General features: G+C 34.9%; 1 protein-coding gene across 1 annotated transcript in view; it reads right to left on the bottom strand.

Moving 5' to 3' along the window:
* The window catches only part of LOC142332709 (calcyphosin-like protein), a 170,276-nt gene that overhangs the window by 135,891 nt on the left and 6,429 nt on the right, over positions 1-27,956 (bottom strand). The gene's annotated exons all lie outside the window — the stretch shown is intronic.

Genomic DNA, 27,956 nt, shown 5'->3' with positions numbered 1-27,956 from the left:
GACAAATGTCCGCACATTCAATCGATGAATCCCTGCTTTTACCTTGTCCGGCAAAGTAGGCCGGTTGAAAGTGAGGACATGAGAGGCTGAGGGTAGGACCTCGCCGTTCCTTCTCATGTTCAATCGGCGACACTCTATTACTCCTTGTGATGCTAATTCTTCAACAATTTCTTGCTCCGAACATTTTAGAAGATCCCGACAGACCACAACACTCCTTGAGGTGTTGAGCATGCCGTGGGGATCGACGCGTACAACCAATTCTCCAACTTTTTGAGCCCTAGGATCTTCTGAGACTGAGCATCATTTACAGTCTCCACATGAAGTCCAGTGAAGGTTTTTCTTATTTTGTTAACAGGGCCTCCAGCGCATTTAGATATTTCTCGAGCAATGAAAAAGGGACTCACCTTCGAGAAATTGCCATCTTCCTTTGTAATTACTAAATATTTTGGCTTTGGAATTTTGCTCTTGAAAAAAGCTTTTTGCATGCTTTTTCTAACCTCAACTTCTATTCTTCGAGATTCTGCACACTTTCTCCGTTTCGCCTCAGGCAAAACGGCCGGTTCTAAACGAGGGTGTTTACGTGAACCCTCTGCCACATTTATTTGTTTTTCAACCTGCATGTTTTTTAATCCCTTCTGTAATAAGGCTAGCTGCCGGGGTACATCCCCACTCCAGGGCTACCAACCCTGGAGGTCCGTTCCGGTACACCGGTGGAACCGGCATATGTCTTGGCAGAGGGCGGATGCGCAAAGTCTGCACAGACTCCAGGCCTCTACACACCGAGGTTTTCAGGGCTCCCATGCGCCGAAAAACCTGGACACCTTAACTACATACTTGCCATTGCGGGGGGGAATGTAGACAGCGAAAGGCCTCCGTTACACCTGCAATAACTTCGACGGTGGTCGCCACATCGCCAGCTCTACAGGTGGTATCAATCCATGTCCTTAGTCGTTGAAATTATCGTATCTGCAGGTAGCCAGTTTCAGTCTGCGTCTGGCTGCTGTACTGAACGGACGTGTGTCGCTCTATCCACATTCCTGTTCAGAGTGTAGTAGATAAGCAGTCCTTATCTTAAATACACAACTGTATATTTTCTTGAAGAATTATGTTGTATTTTATATGCCAGTGTTAAATATTTTATTATATTGTAATCCTGTTTGATAAAAAATATTTGAAAATGAAGAAGTGCAATCAATACCTGTGAGGGAGAATTACCGATTGATGGAACATACATTATTTTTCGTTTTTGTTTATATGGTTACCACCATAAATGCGTTGGAATTACGGAGAATACATATCAGCGAATGTCGCAGAAAAAGAAAAAAGAGTGGATGTGTTGTGAGTGTCGCAAATCAGTCAAATCTACTGACAACAAATCAGTGGATTCGACTAAAGAAATATTAGATTTCACCGGTATTAATGAATTAAAAGTTATCATTTTAGATCTCAAAGCAGAAGTCAGAGCTTCTTCCAGTAGGACCGAAAATGAACTTGTAGGCTATCCCTGTTCTATGACGATATTAAAAATGAAATTAGTGAATTACAGAAATCTAACAAGGATCTTCTCCAAGAAGTGAAACAACTCCGAGAAAGCGTAACAGAGAAGGATAAGAAAATCACTTCGCTAGAAGAAAAAATCATACAACTCGAACAATATGGAAGAAACAAAAATATTGAAAATCACGGGCTAAAATTACACCCCGATGGAAACCGTAAGGAAAATTTACATGACTCTCTTCAGAAAATCGCTGATAAACTAGATATTCCTTTCAGCTTGGACGGTGTGGAAGCGGTTCATAGACTACCTACTAGGAGGAAGACTGATTCACCCCCCCGTTCATAGTGCAATTTAGCAGCAGAAAAACGCGAGATTTCTGGATCAGCAAAAAGCGCGAGAAGCTAACAAATGATATGGTTCTTGCAGATGGAAGTGACAAAAAAGTGTATATTAATGAAAATCTAGTAAAATCAATAAAAGACTTACTTTATAAAACGAAACAAAAAGCGGGTGAACTTCAGTACAAATTTGTTTATGTACGAAATGGTAAAATATTTGTTAAGAAAAGTGAAGATGTGTTTGGTATTAAAATTAACACTGAGGCGGATCTGCAAAAATCAAGTGAGTTATATAAATTTGTAACTATGATAGCGTTATCCCTAAGAGTATAATAGAATTGTTTCGTAATAATATTATTATGTACATTACATTCAGTTCTGTAAATGTAAGTTCACGTGTTAGTTATTTCTATCTTTTTATTGCATTTTATATATATCATATTCTGTTATTGATGGCTCAAGATTCTTGGTATTACTGTTCCAATAGTATAAAAAAAGGAAGACTTTCACTTAATTTAATTTTATGCCAATTCAGCAGCTGCTTTTCTATGTTTATAAGCATCAGTTTATTTCTTAAAGTGAATAATAGTTTAATGAAAAATATTTTAGTTTTAGAAACTGGCTTTAAATTGATAAGGATAATTGACTTGCATAACGATGTATTTCTCTTGCGAGCTTATCTCAAAAATGTTATCTCTGTTATGGGGACGACATTGATATCAAATAATATTATACTGATATCATTAAGTTACACCTACGATCTTATTCGAGCGTTTGTTCTATCGAATATATGTTCTCCCACTCCTTTAACAAAATCGGTTATACTGTGTTTTTGCGTAGATAAGACATTAGTCATAACAACGATTAGTATTAAATTAGTCTTTACAAATAAAATTTATATATTTCTAAATAAAATGTTTATATTATGTTTGGATACAAATTATATAATCTTATAATCTGTATAGCTTATGTAATCTGTGCGTTTTAGACATATTTTCGAATCTCTATTGAAATGGAAAACATTAATGAAAATAATATTTTTAATGGCCGGTTTTTGGCTATTGATAATTACTACTCGAACCTAGACGAATTTTCTCAAGATTACTCCAGTTTATGGAAACTGAGTATACTTCATTTAAATATTAGGACTATTCGCGGTCATTGGGATGAATTCTTGTTTCACCTAGGTAATAGTAATGTAGATTTGATAGTTCTCACGGAAATAAACATTACGGATAATGAAATAAGTTTAATTGATTTTTATCAGATTAATGGCTATGACTCCTATCACTGTGTCCGGAATATTAGGTCTGGTGGTGGTATTTTAATTCTTTGTTGTAGCACACTCAGTGCTGAAAGAATATGTTGGATTTGACTGTCTCAAGTTGTGAACTATTATGCATTCAGGTTTCAGTGAAATTGGGCGTTAAGACCGATTATTTTACGATAATATGCTTTTACAGACCGCCAAATTTAAATGTTCATGAATTTTTTCATGATCTTGAAAATATTCGACATAATTGTAATAATAATAATGCGGTCTTAATCGGAGATATGAACATTGATCTTACTAAGGAAAATACTGTAGTTAGTTACTATCAAACCTTATTACATACAACGGGATTCATGTGTTGCATATCTGATATAACGAGGGAGGAAATAAGAGATGGGGTAATTGTTAGATCTTGTATAGATCACATTTTTATTAGAGGCTTTCCTGATTACGTTTTTTCTGGAGTAATTGAAACTAAAATTTCTGATCACTATGTGGTAATAGCAGATCTGTTGTACAAGAATTCATCCCAACGATCGATGGATGACAGTCTTGGTTCATTTTAGTTAGATAATGCCTTAATTAGATATAAGTTAGATAGCATAAATTATGACACCTTAGGTAATAAGATGTATAATAATCCATCTGCATATGAGAAATTCGTTGATATAATTAATTCTGTGTATAACATTTCTTTAGTTCGCAGAAATACTGATAGGATTAAAATTCAAAATAGAAAAAACCATTGATGACGGATGACATTCTAAATAAAATAAAGTATAGAGACAAACTGTTCAAAAAATGGAAAAAGCACCAGCTAACCTGGAAAATCGAAAAGATTACGTATTATATAGAAATAAAATTAATATTGAAATACGAAAAGCGAAGGAGAAGTATTTTAATGATAAATTTAAAAATTTTCAAAAGAATGATATTAAGGGTAACTGGAAACTACTTAACTCTTTGATGGGGTTACCCTCTAAGCGTAACAGACGATACTATAATTAAACATGTAAGCGGTACATCTAATGACGCGGGTAAGGTTGCTGCAGACATTATCGGTAAATACTTTGTAACTTCAGTAGATGATATTAAACATAATTGTATACATAAGTTCTTGAAATTCACGGGTGGCAATTGCATGCAGCTTGTGTCTTTTCATTTACCTTAACAATATTTTCTTAACAATTTTCATTTCTCCTAAACAAATAGAAAATATAATTTCATCTATGAATGATAAAAAATCGCCAGGTGTAGATGGCATACGGATCAAAGATTTGAAATATGTTTTTAATAATGTCAGCCCTTTAATTTCAATTATAGTAAACAATATAATTAAATCAAGGAGGGTTCCTGATCTACTGAAGATGTCTATTGTTAGACCTATCTATAAAGCTGGTTCTTTTAAAGATTTAAATAATTATCGTCCAATTTCTATACTGTCGTGTATCGAAAAAGTTTTTGAACGGTATGTCTCTATGCATGTTACTAAGTACCTTGATGATAACAAATTAATCAGTGAAACTCAATATGGTTTCAGAAAGGGGATTGGGACTAATGATGCTATAAATGATTTATCTGATTTTGTCAATATTAACTTAAATAAATGTAACCATGTAATCTTACTTTTTTTAGATTTTCGTAAAGCCTTTGATACGTTAGACCATCATAAACTTCTAGATGCCCTAAATAAGCTAGGGTTTAATGGCCCTTTTAATAATATGCTACAAAACTATTTAAGTAACAGAAAACTTATTGTTAAAATTAAAGATAAATATAGTGATAGATACGAAACGGATAGTGGCGTGCCTCAAGGGTCTATCTTGGGCCCAACACTTTTTAATCTGTACGTTAATGATATGTCTAGCGCGATGATATTCACGTCTTTTGCAATACGCTGATGATAGTGTTTTAGCATTTGGACATAAGCAATTGGAAGAAGCAGAGTTTTTAATGCAAGAAGATTTTAATAATCTATTAAAGTGGCTTCATGACAAAGGCCTAATTATTAACGCTAAAAAAACTGCTGTTTTACATGTAAGATCTCCTTATCTTCGATCCCAAAGACCAATATAAATTATTTGTCATACATGTGACTGTATAAAAAATTACCACATAAACTGTAATTGTGAACATCTCCAGAATGCTGACAAATACAAATATTTGGGTGTACATTTTGACTCTTTTTTTAGATGGGATCACCATATAAAACATATATGTAAAAATTTAAGAGTGGTTGCTATGAAGTTCCACCACATCTCACCCCTATTACCAATTCACTGTTAACGCTTAGTCTATTCATCCTTGTTTGAATCTGTTATTCGATACGGCTTGACAGCATGGGGATCAGCCGCAGATTATCTCATAAATAAAATAAATTTAATACAAAATAGGGTCCTCAAAGATATTGCTCGTTATGGTTCTGATAACAATTATGACACTAATTTAAATAATCTTACAATGTTTCTGTCAGCTAGAGGTCTATTTAAATTCTTAATTATTTTTAAGAACTTTTACAACAGTGAATACAGGGAAAATGTAGAAAGTGGATACAATTTGAGAGCAATGAGCTTTATTACAGATAGATATAATAATACTTACGGTAAACGATTAAAGAAGTATGTTGTTCCTGCATTACTTAATTCTTTACCGAATCACCTCAATAATGTAAAAATGAAAAAAAAATGATTTAAAAAACTTCTCATTGAGTGGGCATTAACTATAACGTAATAGGTACTAACAGGATTCATGTTGGATTTATACTGGCAGTCCAGACAATTATAACATGATTATAGTTTTTATTTTAATGTTGATAATTATTGTAAATCAATAAATAATGTATTTTGAATGGTTAAAGCTTAGTTATTTATTTTCTTTATGTAATTGTTGCAACACGATATTAATTGTGTAATTCGTTGTTGTAATTAAGTATAGTTTTGTTTCTTGAATATAGTTTTAGTTACTAAATCTAATACATTACAAATATTAAAGAAATAATTTGTTCATTAGTTTTTAAATATATAGTTTAATTTTGTTAAATTAATTTTTATAATTGTACTACTATTATAACTATTATAAAAACTAATAATAAAACTATTATAAAACTTTAGTTGTTACATAAAATTGGTTATTGCATTAACCACTTAATGTAATAATAATTCTTTAGTATATCTGTCGACAGACTTAGGTCTGACGGATGATCATGTAAGTTTTAAATTGTAAATAAATAAATAGCCGCAAAATCCAGTCCTTAAATACGGCCTATAGACATAATTCGGCCGAAAAATAACATCTCCGAGAAGAACACTCGGAACCCCGTTAGCCAGCTGCATGTATTGTACGTAAGTACATCTGTTGCCTGCCTGGACGTGGAGCGTAGGTGTTGTGTTCCAGACGTGGGGATTATCTACCTCAGGGTATAATTAAAGGCGAAAGATTTATGCGGAATGAAAAGAGACCAGAGTATATTATTATCCAAAAGGGCAATATTAATAAAGAACTCTCAAAAAGAGCTAACCGGTAGGCCGACCTGCCATGCCGGTATATAGCCGGTAGGTGGGGAGGCCTATTTGAGTTTAAAGACACTCCCCTGGGCGGCGTAATACCAACAAGTCGGTCCGGCCCAGGGGAGCTGGGAAAAAAAAAAAAAAAAAAAAGAAAAAAAAAAAAGGGTATAATTATTAGTCGAGTTGGAGACTTCCTCGTGTGCACACAGGATTTGTTCGCTCTGCGTTTTTGCTATTTTTTGGTGGTTTTTTCGGTGAATGTTTAGGAACTGGACATTGGTATTTCTTGTGGCATGGATAACGGACTTATATACTAAATTTTGTGAATTTTGGTTGTGGATTGTTAAACTTATTTACGTTTTTTCTGAAAACTAACAATTTTGAGTTTAGTGAGTTATTTTTTTATGATTTCTCTGGCCGTTGAAAGTGATCAGTGAGAGTGACATTCAATAATTGTGTTTGAACTGAACCTATTACAGTCATAGAGGGAGTTAAGAACCGTTTTTAACTTATTTTTTAGTATTTTAAGGTTATACTAAATACATATTATAGAAAGAAAATTTCCTAAGTCGATCGACAGGAAAAAGCTTGCCGATGACGTAATAATTATTAACTGTAAACAATGACTTAGTTTTTATTTCAACAAATTTATAAGACAGAATTATTCTAAGTTATAGAGCCACAATTATAAGGGCATTTCCTTCTTCCTTTATATCTCCAATACCAGATACAATATTTCCAAAATTCCAACGGATCTATCCGAAACAGAACTTTTCCTATCCAAAACCTTGACCTCCCCAAAACCCAAATTTTTTCCAACCGTAGATTCGGATAGATACATTTTACCCCCCCCCCCCTACATTCACACCGAAACTTTTTTGGGGGCACCCGCCCGTGTGGGGTGTCGTTGGACGCGGAATTGAGTCCTAAGTCCAGCGACGCAACATGCGACGACGTGGGTCCCTTCCTATTGAGGGTACGACCTCACAAGGGGCCGGGCCCTCAAGAGGGACTGGCGGAGGGAAAGAACACGTAACAACGGAGTCTGAAGTAATGGATACTGGCACTGGCGGGACGAGTACCACTCAGGATAAAAAGAATTGGAAAGTGGTTGAAGGCAGAGGGGCCAAAAGAGCTAGAGCTGGCTCATCTGAGAGGAGGAGGCTCCTTTAACATTGAAAGAGGTAACGCATAAATTAGGCAATGTATTAAGTCAAATGAGACAGAACTTGGGAAAAACAAGCATGACAGTAATGAAAGCCCATGAACGCGACTTGACTGAAATATATAAAGAGTTACTTAGGATCAACGAGGAATCGGTGGATACAGTTAATCAGAGTACACAGACTTAGGGGCTATCCAAAAACGAAATGTCGGACATCTTAGATACCGATTTGTCCGATGAACAGCTTATGGACAGGCTGTCATCCAGGTGGTCCATCTGGGTGATGAATCGACTGATCCAGGTGAGCGCCTTGAGACCGGGGGAGGACAGCTGTCATTTTATTGATCTACGTACAGTGAGACCCAACAGCCAATATGCTGGTGCGAGTCCTGGAGCAATGGTGCTCCAGGATTCCACGATATTAGAAGAAGACAGAACCACCACAACAGGCACAAGGTGTACAGTGTTGTACGACTCTAGTAAAGGCGATAGGACCATGGGGCCTTATGTTATCAAGGCGCTTAGAAGAACGGTTGGTAAACTGGAATCCTCAGTATTCGTAATCCCTTCCGGTCTGACAGGCACGTTAATTATAAAAATTGTTATTTATTTAATGAGAAAAGGGAAAACTCTTCCCAGAATGGTTCTACCCAACCTGGGAGAACAAATGAGAGCCTGATCAAGATCGGCGTCCGCAAGAAGTGGTACACCGCCAGTTAACGATAGTAAGACCATAGTAGTAAAAGCCCCAGGCATGTCCTATGCGGACTTACTCAAGACTACGAAGGATAACGTCACTGCGGACGAGACCGGTGATGTATTGTCAATAAGAAGAGGCAATAACCAAGAAATGGAAGTGAGAGTTAAGGGGACCCAGAGGGCGGGGGAATTTTCCTCACTGCTGAAAGACAGGACGACGGACCTCCAAATAGACGTTAAAACCAGAGGAGACCGAAGAACTCTTGTACATGTAAAAGACTTACTGGGCGATACATCGGAACAAGAGCTGAATGAGGCGATAGAGAGGGTGCTTGGCACTGATGAGAGCTATAGGGTTACCTCAATTAGAGAAGCATATGGAGAGAACAAAAACGCCACGGTGGTTACCACCCACAGAAGCGCGATAAAACTGATAGCTTCGAGACTGAAAGTTGGGTGGATCAATTGTAAAGTTTATATAAGAACAGAAAACGAAAAATGTTATAGGTGCTGGGTGATAGGACACGGCAGAAGAGATGGCAGGGGCCCAGATAAGTCTAATCTTTGTTTCAATTGCGGCGGATCCGGACATATGATAAGGGATTGCCGTGAAGCCTCTAAATGTGTGGACTGTAGAAGCCACACACAAGGACTGGCAGTGCGGTTTGTGATAAGGCCCATGATTAAAGTATTGTTAATAAACAATAATAGGAGCAGATTATCACATGATCTAACTGAAGAAATAGCCAATAGGGGAAACAACGACTTTATGGTGGCTACTGACCCAAATAGACTCTCAGTAGCCAGGAAACAATGGGTTCCAGATAGAAATGGAGACGTGGCGTTTAGGAGAACAACTGGTAACAAAGATTATAATCTTCATTCACGCGATGAGGGCATTATAGCTGTTGAGCTGGCCGAATTGATGATAGTCGGGGTATATATTAGCCCAAACATCACAATAGAGGATTTCCAAGATAGAATGTTCTGTTTACAACGGGTCGTCACACAGTCACGTAAGCGAGTGCTAATCCTAGGGGACTTTGTACTAACAGGGCATCAAATACAACGGGTAATAAGGAGATCAGCTAATAAGATGATGACAAGTACACTTATGGATCCTGATATATTTCAGGGAATAATTGTCGATGAAATATCTAGAATCCCCCTGAATACAACTAGATACCACCCGGTATACTGGTGGACTAACGAGATTGCAGAACAACGTACTTTGATGCAAAATAGTAAAAGAAGAGCCCAAAACTACGGCCGCGTACAGGAACGACAAAGGAAAGTAATCTCGCGTGAGAACGATACAGGACAGCCAGGAGAAAACTCAACTACATGATCAAAATGTCTAAACGCAACAAATGGTTAGAGTTGTATGCAGAGCTGGATGCCAACCCCTGGGGAAAGGCATTCCAGATCATAACGAAACGGTTAGGTAGAGATGTACCAGTCCTTAATATCGAAAAGGCTACACAACAAATGAGAGTCCTGTTTCCGAGACAAGAGAGGGATAACCATCAGACAATCATCTGCGAAAAGGGCCAGATTCACCCAATTAGAAGTCATGAATGTAATAAAGAAACTAAAGAACAAAAAGAGTCCGGGACCGTATGGAATACCGGCGGCGGTTATCAAGAGGCTGGCAGAGGTCGTACCAAGGGAAGTTGTGGACGTAGCTAATCATGGGCTACAGCATCGTACGTTCCCAAAATGTTGGAAGACTGTAAGGACAGTGTTTTTACCTAAGCCAGGGGTGAATAACGGACAGGAAAGCTTCCGGCCCATTAGTTTAATCAATAATATGGGCAAAGCAGTCGAACGTATGATAGCCACCAGACTCCAGGAAGAACTCGATGCAAAAAACTGTTTACATCCAGACCAATATGGATTTAGAAAAGGTTTTTCCACAAATGATGCACTAAGCAGAGTAACAAACTGGGCAAAATCAGTCAGAAGAGGCACGTGGAGAACAAGATGACTATCCCTAATGATACAGTTAGACATCAAAAATGCTTTTGGGTCGGGGCCATGGTCTGCTATAGTTGAAGCATTGATGAGAATGGATATTTCTAGCTATATAATTAATCAAATCAGACAATACCTGCACGAGAGGTATATCGAAGTCAATACAGTTGAAGGCTTGGTTTCCTATCGGATGTTCGGGGGTGTTCCACAGGGGTCCGTGCTCGGTCTCCTGCTTTGGAACATTTTTTACGACCAAGTCTTTAGGTTACACTATCCAGAGGGTGTGTCTATCGTCGGGTATGCAGACGACGTGGCAATCCTGGTAGAAGACGGGGATATAAACAATCTAGAGAATAAAGCCAATAGAGCCTTGATCCAGATTGATGAATGGTTAAGGGACAATCAGCTGCAGATATCTACGGCAAAATCCCAATGCATTGTGTTCTCGGGCCGGAGAAGAATTAGGAATATAAATATAGAAATAAGAGGGGAGCGAATACAAGAAGCTAATAACACGATGGACAAGAACCTCAGGTTTAGTGCACATGTAGAAATGATATGCAAAAGGATTGCTCCCACCACCAGAGCAATGAGGGGATTGTTCAATAACAATAACACACCCAAAACGTCGGTCAGGAGGTTGATAACCTCTGCGGTAATGGCATCGATGCTGTACGCTGCCCCAATATGGGGAGATGCAATAAACGTACAGAGAAACATGCGAAAACTGAGGAGTGTACACCGTCTAGCACTAATAAGAACAGTAGCAGGGTATCGAACAATTTCATATTGGGCGTTGTGTATTCTGGCGGAGGTGCCACCCATAAAATTATTAATAAAAAAGTGAAGATTGAGAACAGCAGGAATGCTAAATAGTGAGGTGGAAAACATCATTGTGAGTGAATGGCAGAAAGAATGGACTGGATTGCAAACGGGGACATGGACTAGACAATTGATACCTAATCTAGATAACTGGCTAAACAAGGAAAAAGGTAACATGAACTTTTGCATGACGCAGATAATGACCAGTCACGGGTCCTTCGGCCAGTATCTATACAGATTTGGTAAGCGTTCAAGCCCTCAATGTATCTATTGCCAAGAGGTAGATACCGTGGAACACACGGTTTTCACGTGCCAGAGATGGGAGAACTTAAGATACGAAATAATAATAAACAATTTAACTGTGGAAAATCTTGTAACAATAATAATTAGGATTGGTTCGCAAACTTCGCTGCAGTGGTTCTCAGAACGAAAGAAGAAGACGCGAGGCGCCAACACCGTTTAGGCACGGTGTAGGGAAGGGAGGACAGTCCATCCTCGGAGAGCCCGTATGCTGAGGTGTGCGGGTTCCTGTGATGGGGATGGAACTCCTGGGGCTACTGTGAGTGGGGAAAAGAAAAGAAAAGACCGAGTCCCGGCCGGCGGTGTTGGCACTGGGGCTCTTCGGAGTTTCTGGGGCCGGCATCGTCGGTTAGAGGCAGGCATCATGACCGAGTCCCGATTCCCCGTGGAAGGGGTGGGGGACGGCATCGCCGGACCCCGTCTTCGAAACGGGGAATTAGAGGCATGCATTGGAAAAGAAAAAAAAAAGATCCGAGACCGGAGAGGCTAACCTGCCGTTCCGGGCGTACAACCGGTGGGTGGGGGACGCCTCCTTAGAGTATATGGACACTCTCCCCAACTGAGTATACTTAATTGGATATCCGGTTGGCGAGAGAAGGGGGGAAAAAGGTATAATTATTGTTATTATTATTATTATTATTATTGCGGTCTCATTTACGAGACCGCAGCAGGCTGGCGTAGGACTACGATCACGTCAGGGGCGGCGCAGGGGTCGATTCTCGGCCCCAACCTTTGGAACGCCGTCTACGATGGCTTGCTGAGGCTGGAGATGCCTGAAGAATCTGCCTTGGTTGGGTACGCTGACGACGTTGCGCTACTTGTCGCAGACCACGATGTGGAGCGCGCCCAACTGAGACTCAGTCGAGCCATGCACAGAGTCGGTGCCCGGCTGGCCGACCATGGGTTGTCTCTAGCCCTCAGCAAAACGGAGATCGTAGTTCTCACGAAGAAGCGTATCGACACCTTTCTGTCCCTGCGGGTCGGGGTAGAAGTTGTTGAGACCAAGCCGGCCGCAAAGTACCTTGGTATGATGATTGACCGGAAACTCAGCTTTGCTGAGCAGCTTCGTACAGCCGCCGACGAAGCTGCGAGAGCCGTAACTGCTCTCAGCCGGCTTATGGCGAATGTCGGCGGACCAAAGGCCAGCAGACGGCGATTGCTGATGTCCACGGTGCATTACATCCTGTTATACTGGTCAGAAGTGTGGGCCCATTCATTAAGAGTTGCGAGAAACCGGAAGCGGCTCGCGCAGGTGCAACGCACCGCAGCCTTGCAAGTCGCTTCCGCGTATCGGACGGTCTCCGAGCCTGCAGTATTTGTGGTCGCGGGCGTCATACACATTGCTACTTTAGCAAGGGAGCGCCAGGTGATTTACAGGAAGCGACGGGCAAGCGAAGACCGGGTGATCATTGCCAACGAGGAACGCACTCGCACGTTCCTCGCATGGCAAGAGACCTGGGACCACGAGACCAGAGAACGATGTACCGCAAGGCTTATCCCTCTGGTCAGATCGTGGACGGAGCGACGACATGGAGAGGTGGAGTACTACATGACCCAATTTTTAACGGGTTAAGGGTACTTCCGCGCTTACCTCCATGTCATAGGGAAAGCGCCGTCCCCCCGACTGCCTGTATTGGCCCGGTGTACGGGACGACGCTGAGCACACCTTTTTCAAATGTGCTCGGTGGGTGGCAGATAGAGGGACACTAGAGGCGGATCTCGGAGCACTGAGTATAGGAGGACTCGACCGGAAGTAATATGTTAAACGGTTCCGGGTCGAGTCCTGGTTGAAAGCGGGGTGGTTTTAGTCGGTAGTCTGCTGACAGTGATAGGATAATACCATCAGCGGGAGCCCGACACTCCGTGCGTAAATGCATTTCCACCTCCCTCCGCAAAAAACAACAAATTATTATTATTATTATTATTATTACGAGACACATTCCCATTTGTCGCTATTACTGAGCATCACCTCGATTATATTCTTAGCCCCCTCTATACCTTGATCCTCGAGCACTACTCTTAAGTCGCGCCATATAGGGCAAAAGAACACCACTTGCTCTGTTGTATCCAGCCCGCCGCAATCATGATAGCGACTACTATTGAATCTGCCCATCTTCACAGATAGTCCCGAAAACATCCATGTACAGACAGAACTGGGTGAATTTGTAGCCTGTATTACCATGCTTTCGCTCCACTCAGTTTCTGACATCGCTTATGAGCCCATAGGTCAACCTTCCTTTGTCCGAATCCCGCCATCTGTCACGCCAAGCCATGTAGAAACTGTCAGTCGCTTCCTTTCTGTCCCGAGCGGCCACTATTGAAGTTCTCATCTGCGCTTATAAGTCGTCTATCGACGGCACCCCAGCTATAACCGATGCCGCCTCGGCACTGACCAAACGATACCCCGCGATGTTATGTATATTTAGCCTACGTTGTTTCATAACCAAACGTTTCTGGCCCTCGACAACGCTTCCAGCCATACAGGAACTCCATATAACACTAGCGAACAGTGCACACTGGCCAACAGTTTCCTCTTCCCGTCTGAGGACCGTTCTTATTCCTCATGATTTTGCTGAGCGCCTGTACCACATTTTCGCCCTTTCTCGCCACCGTCAACATGTACAGTAAAGAACCGGTATTTGCCCATCCACACGCCTAAATACTTTGCGGCTGGGCTAGGGTAGACCATCGTATTTCTCACTCTAAAATGCACTGGATTTAGTCTGCGTCTTTCCCCAATAACAACCACTTTCACCTTGCCCTCAACAAGCCGTAGACCATTAGCTATTAGCCATATCCTAACCTTGTCAGCCGCTTCTTAATATATAACGTGATAAAATAAATCTAAAAGGGTACCGGAAATTGCATCTAAATATAAATTTTGTTTTTAACATCGTAAACTATAATATTTACTTATCAATCTTGAAGTACCAATAATAAGAGTAAATCTATTTACAATAAGTTAAACTTGAAGTAAATAAATTAAATTCGACGCAAAGTCTTCGTTTGTACGATTTCCTCTGATCAGAATCTTGTTTTTTTTTTTTAACTAATTCTCCAGATACTTTGTGCATGAAAATATGATTATTTGTACGAATATAATGTGTGAAAACTTGCTATGTCAAACCGGGGTTCGAACCCGGAACCTTCCCGATAAGAAGCAGAGACACTACCCACTGTGATGTGGCTGACTGAATACACATCTCTGAGATTTATTTACAATTTAATTAAATACAAGTTAACTTTTCGAATAATTTAATCAAGTATGCATTACCAATCGAATGAATAACTAACATTACTTAAAAAAACTTATCCTTAAATACTTTCAAGGTAGTTTATTTAACCTTAAATTTAAGGTTACAGTTTAAACTTTTTAACCGATAATTAACAACTATGAATCTTAATTCAAGTTTCAAGTTATGAGTTAAGTCTTAATTCAAGTTATGAGTTTTCTAGTGTATTATTTAAATTATTATTAGAGAAGAAAGTTAGTATTTTGAGGAATAGGGCGCAGGTTAATTTAAACAGGCTATCGAAAACCGTTTATTTTTTTCTAAATGAAAACTTTTTCTGGAATAATTTATCATTTTTTGCTGTACCATTATTTAACAAATTTTCGTTGCTCCAAGATATGATGAATTTTTTTTGCTAAAGTGGTTGAATCAGAATCGGTTAAGGTTAAAATGTTAGAAAGTCTCTATTTCAGTGAGACCTTATGTCCAACCTAACTTGAGTGATTAATTTATTCGTTTTTGATATTATCTACCTTGTAATTCTCATCGAAATTATTCTAAAACTAAACCCACATTATGAATTGATATCACCAGCATAACAGTTTTTCTAGTAGAAACTCAAATGTATCAGTGTAATTTTTTATCCATTATTTTTTATTCTTCCATCATAGTCAACAAATTCGGGAACTTAATTGAAAAAAATCAATAATTTCATTTAGTTTTTCATTCAGTCCTGGTTTGATCATTTGCTTTCCTCTCTCTGTGAAAACTACAATTTTTCCACAAATTTAAAAAAATTGAAAATTAGTAAACTATTAAGGTATTAATTAATTAAAAACAAAGCCATAATTCCACCGTTTTTACTTATCGTAAAGGAATCATGTAAGTGTTTTTTAGATATTTTATGAAACCAGAAACGAATAATAAAATACGCATGTTGTATAAAAATACAATGCATAGGACAAACTGTATGTTCGGATTTTTAGTGGTTCGAATTATTGACGCTATGATGCATTTCCACATATTTTTTAGTTTATTTATCATTTTTAACAAACTTTGTTTCAGATTAGTTAAATATTTCCTTTCAATCTATCTTACTAATCGCTAATAACAACTCTCACTTATTTTAACCGTAAGCTCATTTAGTATAGTGTTGCTAATGTAACTTTATTATTAGAATCACGCAACACTCAAGTTTCTAAAAATCCGGAAATTACTCCTTTTATTTTAAAACTTCTTTTAAAGTTATTGTTTTATAATATCACACCAGCCATTTTTCAAATGACTGCAGGAGAAATCAGCTTAATACAGTAAATATTTATTATTATATATTGTTGGGGCATATAACAGAAAGTAATTAATTGTACTGCTAACAGTAAAAATTATCCTCATTGGAATTTTTGTATGTTTTCTGTAATACGAAGTAAAAAATTCACTAATGTATTCTATACACACAGGTGTGTGTCTGTTAGGATATTTTTCTTTATATTTCATTTTGATTTATAAATAATAATTAAATCAGAAGTAGTAGCTTGTGTATTCAGTTGTTTCAGAGAATAGAATTTTAAAAAAATTAGCAGATGTTAGAGAAAGAATTCTTAGAGAAAGATTAAGCATGTATTGCTTTTCATGAGGATTTGGACTTTATTGATATCTACTCATATGCTTTTTTTTCAGCGTAATATAAAAATAATAATATTAGAAATCTTTATAAAGACATTACCATTGAATTTCAAATGAAAAAATCAATTACAAAAACTTACCATCATCCACAGGAAGTGGAGTTGATAAAATTTTATTATTTAAACCCTCTAACAACAAATGTATTGATGAAACAATTTTTCATATAACAGGTGGTTCACAAGTAACTTACATCACCCTCTAACTTTTTTTATGATTGAGGTAACTGGATGCGGTTTGCGGCTTTCTTCCTTGTACCGAGGGGCTAATTCAATTTCTTTCTTTTTGATCTTTGGGGTGGGAACAACTCAAAAATTACGAATGAGACCAATAGGCATTTGATATATAATTTTAAAGAGTTTGATGAGACGAGAAAAATGATATGCTTTAAACTAAATTATGATCTCCCAATCAAAAATGGCGGCCAACAATATATTTGTTTCAGATAGCTAGAACTATGGTTGTATGCTCCCCTTTAATTTTTTTGTAATTTGAGTATTCCAATCCTCTCATTGGAAATCTTCTTCGATAAGAGATGCTAATTCATAAGCCTCAATCGAATAGAGTATTCAGCCTTCAATGGCGGCGTAGGGCAGGGGTGGCTCAACAATTTAAATGGGACATGTAGTCTTGTGAAACACTGTTTTAAAGGTCTTTGTAACAAAAGCAAAATGATATAAAAAAAAATTAAATTCTGACTAAACCAAAATGGCAACCACAAATAGCATTACATTAAATAAAATTGAAAAAATTAATTATTAAAAGTTTTCAAATACTTTTTTTAATTAAACTTAATCTTGAATTTAAATAATAATTAATTTGCTCATTTTTTAACATTAAAATTCTATTTCATAAGAAACTTTAAGAAAGTAATTTTTATTTCATAAGTAGGCAATGTCAACAGATGATCACCAATTAAATAAAAATAAGTTACATTTTCAAAACTTTATATTCATTATTGATTTTGTAATAAATAGCTAACAGATTTTGAAGTATAACTGTACTAGTGTTATGTTTGGATGAAGTTTTATATTTTTTATTAGTAAGCTAAAAAAAGTTTAAATTGCAAGAATCAAAAAATAAAAAAAGGTAAAAAAGATTAAAGAAATCAATATTTTAAATAAGTCTTATTTAGATTAAAAATAGTAAGTAAGGCTGCCAGCAAATTAGCCAAAAATCCCTCATTCACAGAGGTTGGAGAACCTGGAGTCAACAGCAAAACACAAGAGAAAGTGGTGGAAGGCAACAAAATACTACCATCTTATATATCTTCGAGGTATAAGAGTCTTCTATTAAATTTTTCAGAATAATGGCTTCCTACTCGAATCTCCAAGGGAAGCACCATGAGAAGCATTTTCAGCAATCAGTTAGGGCATATGATAAGAAGATAAGGATAAGATGCTTGAAACATAAGAATGCTTTTACAAGCCAGCAAGTTACAAAATTTGAAATATGAGATAAAAATAAATAGAATGAATATAATCAGATTATGTGAAGTAAAATGGGGAGGAAAGGTGAAATTAATAGTGACAATATAACAATGTACTATTCAGGAAATCAAAGATGTAGATGGGGTAGGAATACGTTTTGAACAGAGGCTTAGCATGAAAAGTAAAAAGAGGATTTTCATAGAAGATAGAACAATAGCTGTGAGGATAGGAATGAGCCCAAAAGACTTGCTAATAATTCAAGTGTACATGCCTACGAGTAATTATGAAAATGAAACAGTTGAAGAGTTACATGAAAAAGTAGGTCAGATTATGGAAAAAATTACTAATATATTAATGGAAGAATGGAAGAATGGAATGCCATTGTAGTAAAAGGAAAGAAAGATAAGTGATTGGGGAACACAGACTGGATAAGCACAATTAAAGAGGAGAAAGGTTTATCAAGTTTTGAAGAGAAGAGAAACTGTATATGTTCAATACTTGGTTTAAAAATCACAAAAGAAGACTGTACATATTGAAGTCACCAAAGGATGTAAGAAGATCGATCAGATCAATTATATAATTGTTGAAGAAAGATTCAGGAATGCAATAAAAAAGGTATACCGGTTACCAAGAGCAGACATTTAATATGACCATGTATTTCCTGTAACAAAAGAGAAATTGGTATTGAAGAATATCAAAGGAACAAAGAAAGTAAATAAATGTAATCTGGACAAAATTGCATCAGTTTTGAAGGATATGCTGGGAGAGAGGTTAGCACAAGCAACACAGGAGAGAGGCACAGAAAACAGTAGTACAAATGCTCTATGGATTACGATGAAGATGCCATAAAAATAACACCTGAGCAAACAATTGAATTTTTAAATGGATAGAATAAAGAAACCTTTAGTGACCAGAGAGATGATGGAAAAAATAGGCAAGAAGAGAAAATACAAAATAGGAATGATAAAGAGGGTAAGACACTGTACAGGAAACTTAATAATGAGCTACAGAGAGAATCACAAAAGGCAAGGGAGAGCTAGGTAGAAGATGAATGCGGAGACATAGGAGATCTAGAAAGGAAAGGGTTTGTGAAATGATGTATAAGAGAGTAAGAAAGATAACATGGGATAAGCAGAGAGATAGTACAAGTAAGAAGGAAATATCCATAGTAGATGGTAAAATTTCACATGAAGAAAATGAGATGGTTAATAAATGGAAAGACTATATGTAGGGACTTTACCAGTTTGACAGAAAGCCTAGGGATATCTCAATTGAAAACTGGTACAGAGTAGAGCTAAAGGAAACAGGAACCCTGATGCAAAAGTTAGAAGTTACACAGACAATAAAGGATATGAAAAGTGGAAAGGCTCTTGGAGTCAATGAGCTGTCAGTGAAGTTTTTTAAATGTCTGAAGGAAAAAGGGTTACAGGAAGTAATGAATTTGTGCAATGTGATCTATGACAAGAAGCACGTGGTCAGATGATTTCGTCAAATGATCATGATTCCACTTCCCAAAAAGCGTGGGGCAGTGAAATGTGAAGATCACAGAACAATAAATCTAATCCCTCATGTAGTAAAGATTCTTCTACAAATTTTGAACAGAAAATTAGTAAAAAAAAATGGAGTAAATGGTTGCTGAGGAATAATATGGGTTTAGGAGAGGTAGAGACACAAGGGATGCAATTGGCTAAATAAAAATGATTGGTGAGAGGTATATAGGAAAAGCAAAAGGAGTTAGTGTATGTTTCATAAATATGAAAAAGGCACTTGGCCATGTAGTCTGGATTAAACTGATAGGTATATTAAAAAAGGAAGGAAGGAACATTGCATAAAATTATCAAGGAAAGACTTGAGGCGTTTGAAACATGGATATGAAGGAAATTGGTGAAAATTAAGTGGATAGAGTGAAAAATGATGAGGAATTATCAAATTATTATGTGAAAATTAGAGTCTGATGAAAGCAATTCATAAAAGGAAAGCCAACTGGCTGGATCATGTCTTGAGGAGAAAGGGTTAAAGTAATGTTGGGGAGAACGGTTGAAGGTGAACGGAGGAGAGGTCATAAAAAAAGTTAAGATTATGAAGGATCTGAAAGAAGGTAGGAGTTACCAACAAATAAAAAGCCTGTCCATAAATAGAACGAAATGGAGTTCAGCATGTTGATGATGAGTACAATTTATAAAAAAATCATATAAAGAGAAGGATAACATTCCAACACCATTAAGACTTAGTTTAAACAATTTGGCAATAGGAGTGCAACAGACCTATCAAGACCTATCAACAAAACCTTGAAGAAAGTGCTCCAATATGATGGCAATTGCCATCTGTTTAATGATGTCATTAGTACGGTTCTTTAGTAACTCTCTGACATCTGTATAATGTTATTACTCATAGTTTATATTTTATGGATGACATTAAATCCAATGTTGATGGTGAATTTCATATCAGAGCATGTTCAAAGAAAATGCTTGTGTTAAGATTTGTTTTAAATTGGTGAAAATATTACTTAAATAAAGATTTTAAAATATAAAAGGAAAATACAATTGACCTTCATTACTGTCAAATAGAATTCTTTATTGACTCTACCTTGCAGGATAAACCTAATGAATGACAGCCATCTAATTAGAAAAGAGAATCAACATAAACTTGTTGTTCAGTGCAACTTTATCATACTCTTTTTAGTTGAAGCAATGATCTTCCCACCCACTTTGATGAAAATACTCACTTTCTATTTTAACTATGCTCAGTATCGAAAGTTTGTATTGCAACTTTAATACAGATGTAAAATATGTCTGAAAATTATGTAAATTATTCTTACACATAAGAGTTTTGTGTAAGAATAATTTACATAATTTTCATTAATTTTATTGTAGAAAACTCTTTTCTACAATAAAATTAATGAAAGTGAGTAGCATAACATTTAAATTCTTTTAAACAGTTTTACTTTCCAATAAGTTATCATAATCTTTAAACTAATCTTAAACTACAATAGGAGTGTAAAAGGAGTGTACAAAAGAAAATATAAATTTTAAATAAAGCACATAAAAGTAAAAAAACATACCATTTAAAAGGTATGTAAAATATTAATACATCTAAGATATAAAAAGACCCGGTCCAATACTTCCTTATCATTGCCCAGGATTTGACAAATAAAATATAGGTAGTACATAAAAACTATATTAACTGAAAGAAAAGATTTTAATATCCTGAAAATATTATTGTATATAAATATATCTATTCTTTTTATATTATTGAACTTTAGGTTATTATACAATGAACTTATTCTGAACATGACATTTTTCAGATTAGTCATAAAAATTTGTAATTAACATCATACACATACTTTAACCGATTCAATAACTTTATAAAAATGCAAATATTTCTACTTGCAAAAACAACATAATCTTCTTCATGCATTGAGTAGTCACGTATATTTTTTCTTTATACAAGGTGCTGTGCCTCCTATAAAAAAAATGAGTCTATCATTATTAGGCTGATAGTCACAGGAAATGTCTTATATTGGGCGGGTGTAACCACATCTTAATGCTATTGTTTTTGGCCATTCAACCGAGCATGATGTACTTCTTTCTATCTTGACCCGGAATATTTGATTTTTAATACGAGCCTTAATAAATAGCTCAGTACATTACATCTATTTCATGCAGGATTTTATATATGTATATTTCTATTATATAAAAAATTTTAGTAGCAAATTTCAGTAATTATTATCCAACAGGAACTTATCTATAAAAAAAATATATATTTCTGCAATTTATGAATTAAAATATTTTAATTATTTTGTTTCTTTCCTTCTAATATGACATTAATGTTATTAAAAAACTGATATTTTTTCTAAAGAGTGAAATTTTTTTCAATTGTTCATTTGTAACTATTAGATCAGAAACAATTTTTTTAATAATAGTGAATGTATCCAGAATTAATACTACTACTTTATATCTGTTCCAATAAACTTAAATCATTAACAAGAAATAATTTAGTGATTCCTTATGACAAAGAACATGTTTAAGATTTTTTTCTTCTGTAAAAGGCTACTCTTTCTATCATAAGTAGGTTAGGTTGTTATAGGTTTAGAATTAGAGGATTAGATTACTTAAGTTTAACTTTTCTCTTTCCCTAAGTACTGACTCACTGCGAAATGGTATTAAAGTATGGTATTAATCCACCATTAATCTAATGAATGAACTTAAAATTACAATACAATTACAAATTTTAATTACAAAATTACAATAAAACTTTTTAGTTTGTGTGAATTATTCTGAGTTTTCTTTCACAAAAAGAGGTAATAAATTTGAAATTAAAAAAACATTTAACTTATTTTTCATATACAGAATAATTTCTTTAGATCTATCTTCCAACCTCCTCAATTAATCATATACATGGGCTAACAAACAAATTACATAAATATGATAATTCTAATGTTATAATGCTATTACTTTCATGTTCATTAACTTGAAAAATCATATTTGGAGTTTATATACAAACATAATAATTGCAAAAGGTGCTAACAAATTCATTTGGAAGAATGGCTATTGTAGAAGCAAGTTTAAGCAAACTTTCATTGCACTTATAAAGATATACATTTAATTCTCATAAATAGAATTAAATAGCACATAAGTAACATAGTAGTTTTATGAAATAAGATCATTTTGTCTTATAAATAAAATTATCATGTTTTACAACAAAGGAATATTGTTTATTATAGTTATTTATTTTGTGTAATACATTTGAAAATTAGTGAAGATATTGCAAACAGCTGAATAGTCTGCTGAAAATAATTAAACATAAATAATATTCAAATTAATATATTTTTATTCCTAATACATGCGTTGCAATCTGTTCAACTTGTTAACAGTGAGCAAATCCATGGCCCAATGAAATGAGCAAGATTGTATGAGATATAGATGAGGTGTAGTCATATACAGACTCAGGTCGACTATTCCTGACATATGATTAATTGATCCCCAGCCACCAAAGAACATCGAAATCCATGTGTAATATTCAAATTCGTATAAAAGTAACTTTAAAGGATAAAGGATTTGAATCTCGGAACCTTTGGCTTCAAAAATCAGCTGTTTAAGCAGCTGAAATGTTGATTTTACTACTAGACCAACCTGGTTAGTAAAACAAACTAATTAAATTAAACTAAATTAATTAAATTACATAAATTTAATATACAGGTCAAATACGTCATTTTCAATAAAGTATTTGAATCCTTTAAATATTAATACATTAAAATAATAATAATAATAATGGTAATAAAATTAAATATTGATATAAAAAAATCTTATCCAGACATGACATGACTTCTATGTACGCCTATTAAATTCATATACAAATTTTTAAAAGTACATAAAATTTTATTTCACAAATAACTTATGATTTATTTTCATATTTTTTTTATTTTTATTGTTATTATTAAATTATTATTTATTGTAATTTTTTTACAATAAGAGGTTAATAATTTATTAATAAATCAATATATTTAAATTAAAAAAAAAAGGAAATGAAGTTGGATTCAAACCGATGTGCCTTCCCTTAGTAAGATCCAAATATTTCATTAATTAAAATTTTATTTGGCTATAACTCTGGAACAGATGAAAATAAGTACCACTTATGATATATCGTTGAAAAGATCTCAATGAGGTCTTATTACTGCACTTATGAAAAAGTCCCAAAATCACATTTTTTTTGGATTTTGGGCTTTTTTGGACATTTCTGGTCCAGTCAATTGCAATCAAAATGGAAGGTGTGCAACTAGATGTTTCAATGGTCCTAAATCCAAAATTTCAACATCCTAGGACTAATTGTTTTTGAGTTATGCGAGCTACGTATGTACATACATACGTACAATACAGACATCACACCGAAACTAGTCAAAATGGATTCAGGGTGGTCAAAATGAATATTACAAGGAAGTAAAAAACAGCAAATATAAAAAAATAAAGATAAATTATGACAGTTTGCTGCATTGCAAAACTCTATATTGAAGAGCAAAACAAATATCTAAATATTGTTGATTTTATTTCCTTAACATTTTCACTTTCTTTTCTTCTCCTTCATGTTTTGATACCTTTGTTTTGTAGCTACTTTCATACTATGTTACAATATACTTCTACTACTACTAAAAAAGAAGTTAAAACTACTTTACATTTTAATGAATATAAATAGAAAACAATAAATACAAAAAAATATAACCACATACTTGCTCATACAAACACACTACTTATTCAAAATCTGTTTCGACCTAAATAGAAGTCATAACAAAATGTTTATGAGATATTCCACTTAAGTGTCTCAAGCTTTCTGGTTGCTGACATGTTCAATAATCATCAGAAATTTAGCATTTATCTACATTACATGAAAAGATCCATTGGATTATTCAGAATCTTCAAAGAATTCAATATAGTAGTAGTATTGGATCTCTTTCAGAATGGAAGGAATTTGAAAATGCCTTCTTTTGAATATAAAATGATTTACTTTTTGTGGAAAATCATGTTTCTGTACTATTCCTCTGCTCTTTTATAACCAATGTAATATTTTTTTTAATGTAAAAGAAATTAATATTCTAGTGCTTCTTAGAAATTTCTTGATGTTTATCATTACATCTTGTGCAAGAGAATGCCTAGACTATCATTTTGTTAGATCAATCCACATGTAGAATTTGTCACTTGGCACAATAAGAATAAAACTATTTTCATCACAGTGTCGGAAGTAATTACAAAATATTTTATCCATATTCTCATATTTATTTGTGATCTCAGAGGTTTAGAAAATTAGGAAAGACTTTAAACTTGTTCAATCATAGTATGCACTAACACTTACTTTCTGCATTTTTATCAATTTTACATGGTAGTTCCCAAATGGTTTTGACATCATTAACTTCAGTGATAAGTAGTGATATCTTATAAGAGTTTTTTTGACTATCCTTACCTAAAATTATTCCTTCACTTTACATATCTCATTTTCCAATTTCTGGAACCCATTAGTTGCTTCACCAGAGCCTATGTCAATCCACCTGCTATTGATAAATGTTATTCTTGATACCTTGCCTCAAGAAATGTATCAGTTTGTATTCAATCAATGTATCAGACCCATCGTTTTTCTGTTTGTAGGCATATATATCATTCTCAGGTAGAACCTTTTTAAAATTATTTTCAAAAGGGTGGAAAACACCCTCTTCGCTACATCTACCTCAACTCAAAAATCTTAAGTGTCAATGGTAACATTTAATTACATTATTTGACAACCCGAAAAAAATAATGAATTTTGGTGAAAAGAAAATTGATCCGCCCACCGCTTCGATTGGTAGGGCGGAAAACCATTTGTGGTAGTGCTTTTTTTAAATTTTAGTCCAACAAAAATAACTCTAAAATTATGTGATATTACTTTATAAACCATTTGAAATAATCATAATCTGTGAATTAAAACTGTGAAAATTATTTTTTTTAAATTACCGACACAAGGTTTTGCCCTTAAATGTTTTCTAAATTTTCAAGGGTTGAAAAGTTATTTTTTTCAATGAGATGATGTAACTTGTGAGAACTCATTAAAAGGCCCTTTGAATGACAAGTTATTTGTTACAAATAAAATAAAAATTTGTTCACTGATGTTGAAGTTATGATTAAAAGTGTGGGTTTTTTTAGGTTATGTTGGAATATAGTGTTACTGACCCAAAGCATTACGTCTGAAATTGTCCATTCTCAAAAATATGGGTTTTAGGTTTCTGTAGCATTGAAAAGATACACCAGTAAACACAGCATTATAACATCAGTTAAACATACGAAAAACCAATAACCTACTTCTTTGCTGGTAACATGTTAAAAAATTTATTGTCTTAATTCCTTAAGAAGTAATAAATGACACAATTTTTTTTACCTCAATTAAATAAAAGTATCAATTTTTAAATCATTTGTTCAAAATGATTCCCATTTACCGGTAGAAAATAATAAACTCTTTGATGAAATTCACATCTTAGTTTTATTTTTTTATTTTTTTGTCTTCAGTCATTTGACTGGTTTGATGCAGCTCTCCAAGATTCCCTATCTAGTGCTAGTCGTATCATTTCAGTATAACCTCTACATCCTACATCCCTAACAATTTGTATTACATATTCCAAAGGTGGCCTGCCTACACAATTTTTCCCTTCTACCTGTCCTTCCAATATTAAAGCGACTATTCCAGGATGCCTTAGTGTGTTGCCTATAAGTCTGACTCTTCTTTTAACTATATTTTTCCAAATGCTTCTTTCTTCATCTATTTGCCGCAATACCTCTTCATTTGTCACTTTATCCACTCATCTGATTTTTAACATTCTCCTATAGCACCACATTTCAAAAGCTTCTAATCTTTTCTTCTCGGATACTCCGATTGTCCAAGTTTCACATCCATATTAAGCTACTTTCCAACATATATTTTCAAAAACATTTTCCTGATGATTTGCCTGTGCTATTCGGCATTATTTATCGTTCCTTCTTCATGCATCTTTAGAAATTCTACTTCCCAAATAACAAAATTCTTCTACCTCCATAATCTTTTCTCCTCCTATTTTCACATTCAGTGGTCCATCTTTGTTATTTCTACTACATTTCATTACTTTTGTTTTGTTCTTGTTTATTTTCATGCGATAGTTCTTGCGTAGTACTTCATCTATGCCGTTCATTGTTTCTTCGAAATCCTTTTTACTCTCGGCTAGAATTACTATATCATCAGCAAATCGTAGCATCTTTATCTTTTCACCTTGTACTGTTACTCTGAATCTAAATTGTTCTTTAACATCATTAACTGCTAGTTCCATGTAAACATTAAAAAGTAACGGAGATAGGGAACATCCTTGTCGGACTCCCTTTCTTATTACGGCTTCTTTCTTATGTTCTTCAATTGTTACTGTTGCTGTTTGGTTCCTGTACATGTTAGCAATTGTTCTTCTATCTCTGTATTTGAACCCTAATTTTTTAAAATGCTGAACATTTTATTCCAGTCTACGTTATCGAATGCCTTTTCTAGGTCTATAAACGCCAAGTATGTTGGTTTGTTTTTCTTTAATCTTCCTTCTACTATTAATCTGAGGCCTAAAATTGCTTCCCTTGTCCCTATACTTTTCCTGAAACCAAATTGGTCTTCTCCTAACACTTCCTCCACTCTCCTCTCAATTCTTCTGTATAGAATTCTAGTTAAGATTATTGATGCATGACTAGTTAAACTAATTGTTCTGTATTCTTCACATTTATCTGCCCCTGCTTTCTTTGGTATCATTACTATAACACTTTTTTTGAAGGTGACGGAAATTCCCCTTTTTCATAAATATTACACACCAGTTTGTATAATCTATCAATCGCTTCCTCACCTGCACTGCGCAGTAATTCTACAGGTATTCCGTCTATTCCAGGAGCCTTTCTGCCATTTAAATCTTTTAATGCTCTCTTAAATTCAGATCTCAGTATTGTTTCTCCCATTTCATCCTCCTCAACTTCCTCTTCTTCCTCTATAACACCATTTTCTAATAAATTTCCTCCGTATAACTCTTTTATTTAAGTTTCTTTTATCTTAAAGAATACTCTTCTCTAAGTTTCTTTTATTTAAGTTACATCCCTACAAATACTTCACAGAATTCAATCCTTCTGTCAGCATCATCCTCATTCAGTTCTTGATGCAGTTGAATTTTATACGGGTAAAATTTATTTTTACCCTTATTTAGTTTTAAAATAGTGAAAACAGAACCATAAGAAACCCCAGTTTTACAGGATATTTTACGAATTGAGCTCTTAGAATTTGCTACTACATTTTCCAAGATTTAACCCAAAAATAATTCATCTAAAACCTTTTGCCCTGCACGTTTCTTATTCATGACATATTCCATTTCTTAGAATGTTTTTACAAGTTTTACAATGTAAGAATGTGAAACATTTTTATTTGGATGCCATTCATTAAACACTTGGGCAGTTCTTCTATAGTTTAACATACGAAAAACCAACAATAAGGTACTACTTCTCTGCTGGTAACATATTGAAAAATTGATTA

Source organism: Lycorma delicatula, chromosome 1 (genome assembly GCF_047948215.1).
Source record: "Lycorma delicatula isolate Av1 chromosome 1, ASM4794821v1, whole genome shotgun sequence".
NCBI lineage: Eukaryota > Metazoa > Arthropoda > Insecta > Hemiptera > Fulgoridae > Lycorma > Lycorma delicatula.
Note: the sequence above shows the minus strand (reverse complement) of the source record. Positions and strands in the feature narration are given on the sequence as shown.